Below are 6,440 nucleotides of genomic sequence, written 5' to 3'. Positions count from 1 at the left end.
AACAAGAAAGTGAGACAACAAAGAAATATGTTACAGACAAAGGAGCAAGGTAAAAACCTACAAGACCAAATAAATGAAGAGGAAATAGGCAACCTACGTGAAAAAGAATTCAGAGTAATGATAGTAAAGATGATCCAAAATCTCAGAAACAGAATGGATAAAATACAAGAAACATTTAACAAGGACCTAGAAGAACTAAAGAGCAAACAAACAGTGATGAACAACAAATAACTGAAATTAAAAATACTCCAGAAGGAATCAATAGTAGAATAACTGAGGCAGAAGAATGGATAAGTGAGCTGGAAGATAAAATGGTGGAAATAACTGCCGTGGAGCAGAATAAAGAAAAAAGAATGAAAAGAATTGAGGACAGTCTCAGAGACCTCTGGGACAACATTAAATGCACCAACATTCGAAATATAGGAGTCCCAGAAGAAGAAGAGAAAGAGAAAGGGTCTGAGAAAATATTTGAATACATTATAGTCAAAAACGTTTCTAATATGGGAAAGGAAATAGCCACCCAAGTCCAGGAAGCGCAGAGAGTCCAATACAGGATAAATCCAAGGAGAAACACACCAAGACACATATTAATTGAACTAACAAAAATTAAATTCAAATAAAAAATATTAAAAGCAGCAAGGGAAAAACAACAAATAACATACAAGGGAATCCCGTTAAGATTATCAGCTGATTTCTCAGCAGAAACTCTGCAGGCCAGGAGGGAGTGACAGGATATATTTAAAGTGATGAAACGGAAAAATCTACAACCAAGATTACTCTACCCAGCAAGGATCTCATTCAGATTCAACGGAGAAATGAAAAGCTTTACAGACAAGCAAACACTATGAGAATTTAGCACCACCAAACCAGCTTTACAACAAATGCTGAAGGAACTTCTCTAAGCAGGAAACACAAGAGAAGAAAAAGACCCATAAAAACAAGGCCATAAAAGGGGAAATCGACAGTAACACAATAATAGCGGGGGACTTTAACACCCCACTTGCACCAATAGACAGATCATCCAGACAGAAAATAAATAAGGAAACACAAGTTTAAAATGACACAATAGACCAGATAGACTTAATTGATATTTACAGGACATTCCACCCGAAAGTGGAAGAATACACTTTCTTCTCAAGTGCACATGGAAAGTTCTCCAGAATAGATCACAACTTGGGTCACAAATAAAGCTTGGAAAGTTTAAGAAAATTGAAATCGTATCAAGCATCTTTTCTGACCACAATGTTATGAGATTAGAAATCAATACACAGAAAAAATTGTAAAAAACACAAACACATTGAGGTTAAACAGTGCACTGCTAAATAACTGATAGACCACTGAAGAAATCAAAGAAGAAATAAAAGAATATCTAGAAAAAAATGACAATGAAAATACAATGATCCAAAACCTATGGGATGAGCAAAAGCAGTTCTAAGAGGGAAGTTTATAGCAATACAAGCTCATCTCAAGAAACAAGAAAAATCTCAAACAATCTAACCTTACACCTAAAGCAACTAGAAGAAGAAGAACAAAGAAAACCCAAAGTTCATAGAAGGAAAGAAATCATAAAGATCAGAGCAGAAATAAATGAAATAGAAACAAAGAAAACAATAGCAAAGACCAATAAAACGAAAAGCTTGTTCTGTGAAAAGATAAACAAAAGAGATAAATCTTTAGCCAGACTCATCAAGAGAAATAGGGAGAGGACTCAAATCAATAAAATTAGAAATGAAAAATGAGACATTACAACTGACATCACAGAAATACAAAGGATCATAAGAGGCTACTACAAGCAACTATATGCCAATAAAATGGACAACCTGGAAGAAATGGACAAATCCTTGGAAAGGTACAACTTTCCAAGACCAAACCAGGAAGAATTAGAAAATATAAACAGACCAATCACAGGTAATGAAATTGTAAGTGCAAATAAAAATCTTCCAACAAACAAATGTGCAGGACTTGATGGCTTCACAGGCGAATTCTATCAAACATTTAGAGAAGAGTTAAAACCTACCCTTCTCAAACTCTTCCAAAAAATTGCAGAGGGAGGAACACTCCCAAACTCATTCTATGAAGCCACCATCACCCTGATACCAAAACCAGACAAAGATATCACAAAAAAAGAAAATTGCAGACCAATATCACTGATGAACATAGAAGCAAAAATCCTCCACAAAATACTAGCAAACATAATCCAACAACACATTAAAAAGATCATACACCATGATCAAGTGGGATTTATCCTAGGGTTGCAAAGATTCTTCAATATACACAAATCAATCAATGTGATACACCATTTTAACAAATTGAAGAATAAAATCCATATGATCATATCAATAGATGCAGAAAAAGCTTTTGACAAAATTCAACACCCATTTATGATAAAAACTCTCCAGAAAGTGGGCATAGAGGGAACCTACCTCAACATAATAAAGTCCGTATATGACAAACTAACAGCAAACATCATTCTCGATGGTGAAAAACTGAAAGCATTTCCTCTAAAATCAGGAACAAGACAAGGATGTCCACTCTCACCACTCTTATTCAACATAGTATTGGAAGTCCTAGCCATGGCAATCAGAGAGCAGAAAGAAATAAAAGGAATACAAATTGGAAAAGAAGAAGTAAAACTGTCACTGTTTGCGGATGACATGATACTATACATAGAAAATCCTCAAGTTGCCACTAGAAAACTACTAGAACTAATCAATGAATCCAGTAAGGTTGTAGGATACAAAATTAATGCACAGAAATCTCTTGCATTCCTATACACTAACAGCAAAAGATCAGAAAGAGAAATTAAGGAAACAATCCTTTTTACCATCACAACAAAAAGAATAAAATACCTAGGAATAAACCTACCTAAGGAGGCAAAAGACCTGTACTCGGAAAACTATAAAACACTGTTGAAAGAAATCAAAGATTACACAAACAGATGGAGAGATATACCATGCTCCTGGAGTGGAAGAATCAATATTGTGAAAATGACTATACTACCCAAAGCAATCTACAGGTTCAGTGCAATCCCTACCAAATTACCAATGGCATTTTTCACAGAATTAGAACAAAAAATTATACAATTTGTATGGAAACACAAAAGACCCCGAATAGCCAAGGCAATCTTGAGAAAGAAAAAAGGAGCTGGAGGAATCAGGCTCCCTGACTTCAGACTATACTACAAAGTTACAGTAATCAAGACAGTATGGTACTGGCACAAAAACAGAAATATAGGTCAATGGTACAGGATAGAAAGACCAGAGGTAAATCCACGCACCTATGGTCACCTAATCTATGACAAAGGAGGCAAGAATATACAATGGAGACAAGACAGTCTCTTCAATAAATGGTGCTGGGAAAACCAGACAACTACATGCAAAAGAATGAAATTAGAATGCTACCTAACACCATTCACAAGAATAAACTGAAAATGGATTAAAGACCTAAATCTAAGATCGGACACTATAAAACTCTTAGAGGGAAACATAGGGAAAACACTCTTTGACGTAAATCACAGCAAGATCTTTTTTGACCCACCTCCTAGAGTAATTAAAACAAAACCAAAAATAAACAAATGGGACCTAATGAAACTTAAAAGCTTTTGCACAGCAAAGGAAACCATAAACCAGACAAAAAGACAACCCACAGAATGGGAGAAAATATTGGTAAATGAAGCAACAGACAAAGAATCAATCTCCAAAATATATGAACAGCTCATGTAGCTCAATATCAAAAAAACAAACAACCCAATCAAAAAATGGGTGGAAGACCTAAACAGAAATTTCAGCAAAGAAGACATACAGATGGCCAAGAGGCACATGAAAAGATGCTCAACAGCACTAATTATTAGAGAAATGCAAATCAAAACTACAATGAGGGGCTTCCCTGGTGGCACAGTTGTTGAGAATCTGCCTGCCAATGCAGGGGACACGGGTTCAAGTCCTGGTCTGGGAAGATCCCACATGCCACAGAGCAACTAGGCCCATGAGCCACAACTACTGAGCCTGCTGATCTGGAGCTTGTGCTCCGCAAGAAGAGAGGTCGTGACAGTGAGAGGCCTGCACACTGCGATGAACAGTGGCTCCCGCTTGCCACAACTAGAGAAAGCCCTCACACAGAAACGAAGACCCAACACAGCCAAAAATAAATAAATAAATAAAATTAAAAAAAGAAATCCTGAATGCTAAAAATAACTTAAAAAAAAAAAACTACAATGAGGTATCACCTCACACCAGTCAGAATGGCCATCATCAGAAAATCTACAAACAGTAAATGCTGGAGAGGGTGCGGAGAAAAGGGAACCCTCTCGCACTGTTGGTGGGAATGTAAATTGATATAGCCACTATGGAGAACAGTATGGAGTTTCCTTAAAAAGCTAAAAACTGAACTACCATGTGACCCAGCAATCCCACTACTTGGCATATACCCCGAGAAAACCATAATTCAAAAAGACACATGTACCCCAATGTTCATTGCAGCACTATTTACAATAGCCAGGACATGGAAACAACCTAAATGTCCATTGACAGATGAATGGATAAAGAAGATGTAGTACATATATATAATGGAATATTACTCCACCATAAAAAGAAATGAAATTGGGTCATTTGTAGAGATGTAGATGGACCTAGAATCTGTCATACAGAGTGAAGTACGTCAGAAAGAGAAAAACAAATATCGTATATTAACGCATATATGTGGAATCTAGAAAAATGGTACAGATGAACCTATACGCAGGGCAGGAATAGAGATGCAGACGTAGAGAATGGACGTGTGAACACAGGGGAGGAAGGGGAGGGTGGGATGAATTGGGAGATTAGGTTTGACATAAATACACTACCATGTGTAAAATAGATAGCTAGTGGGAACCTGCTGTATAGCACAGGGATCTCAGCTCGGTGCCCTGTGATGGCCTAGTTGGATGGGATGGGGTGGGGAGGGAGGTCCAAGAGGGAGGGGATGTGCATATGTGTATGGCTGATTTACTTTGCTGTGCGGCAGAAACTAACACAACATTGTAAAACAATTATACTCCAATAAAAATAATGAAAAAAAAAGAGAAATAAAGAAGGAAAGAGACAGAGAGGGAGAGGGAGGTGGAAGCAAGGAAAGAAAGAGAAAGAAAGAAGGAAGGAAGGAAGGAAAGAAAGGAGAGAAAGAAAGAATTGATATACCCAACAACATAGGTAAATCTCAAAATTACTCTGCTGAGTGAAAGAAGCCAAATAAAAGGAGTATATACCATATGATTCCATTTATAGAAAACTCCAGAAAATGTAAACTAACCTATAGTGACAGAAAGCAGATGAGCGGTTTCCTGGGGGTTGGCGATGGGGCCTAAGAGAGACAAATTACAAAGGCCACGGCATTTGACGGTGCGTAGGTCACGCCAGAACGGGAGGAGCAGAAATCAGATGGGGAAAGTGAGGAAGAGAGTGGGAAGGCTGTGGAGCCTGTGAGTCTGTGTAACTCCGTCCAGAAGCTAGTCAGGGGAGGGAATAACAAAGACGCACTGGTATTACTGTCATACTTATGGAACCTCCTCCTGGGAGCTGTGTGTGACTCCAATCAGCTCGCCCCCTCACCACCTACAGAGGCATTCATCCACCTCTCCTCCTTCCTAACACCTGCCCACCTTTATTTTCCAGAGCATCTGCTCCCTTCCCAACTGCACCAGTCCAAACTAAGCTCTCCCATTTGGGAACCACGATGACATTCATGGCCTGTAGCTCATCGGGCTATCTGTTCAGTTAAACTTTACCGCGGTCGAAAAGCAGCCTAGTGCTGAGCACATGAACATGCCTCGGATCGTCGAAGCTTGAACCTCAGATGTGCCATGCAGTGGTGGTGTGACCTTGAACACTTAGCCTCTCTGTGCTTCAGTTTCTCCATCTATAAACGGCTATAACAATAGTGTCTCTCGCTCTAAGTATTAAAGGAGTTAACATCTGTGTAAAGAATTTAGAACAAGGTTTGCCACATTCTAAGCCCTAAGAATGTTAATAAAAACCAACTTGTGTTCCTACTACGGGAAGGTGTGTGCTTATGGTTATGAGGGATACAAAGACCTATGCGGCATTTGCCTTACCCTCCAGGAACTAGCAATTTCTTGCCATCAGATTTAAATTTTTGTAGCGATCTGCACGCCCTGGTGCAGCAACCTTTGCAGTTGGGCAGCCTTGGCATGAGGCCAAAGAAGGTCAATTCTCAGCGGCCACTTTTTAGAACCTGGTGGCAAGTTAAAATAATGGTAACTGCCAGGATTCACAAGAGGGAAAACAGGAGTCATTCTGGGAAGGGAGATGGTTTTGGACAATATGCATTTTGGCGACATACTTGTAGCTTTGAAGGCACAGTGAGCCTATTTAGGGCCCACTCCACTCTCCAGGTCACTCTGCCTGTTTTGCCCCTCCAGCCCCCCCCCCCCCCGCCCCGAAGCG

At 39.1% G+C, this 6,440-nt stretch overlaps 1 long non-coding RNA gene across 1 annotated transcript in view; it reads right to left on the bottom strand.

Moving 5' to 3' along the window:
• Window positions 1–6,440, bottom strand: part of LOC114487045 (uncharacterized) — a 32,580-nt gene that overhangs the window by 25,442 nt on the left and 698 nt on the right. The window lies entirely within an intron of this gene.

Source organism: Physeter macrocephalus, chromosome 11 (assembly GCF_002837175.3).
Source record: "Physeter macrocephalus isolate SW-GA chromosome 11, ASM283717v5, whole genome shotgun sequence".
Taxonomy (NCBI): Eukaryota; Metazoa; Chordata; class Mammalia; order Artiodactyla; family Physeteridae; genus Physeter; species Physeter macrocephalus.
This window is presented reverse-complemented; position numbering and strand designations above follow the sequence as displayed.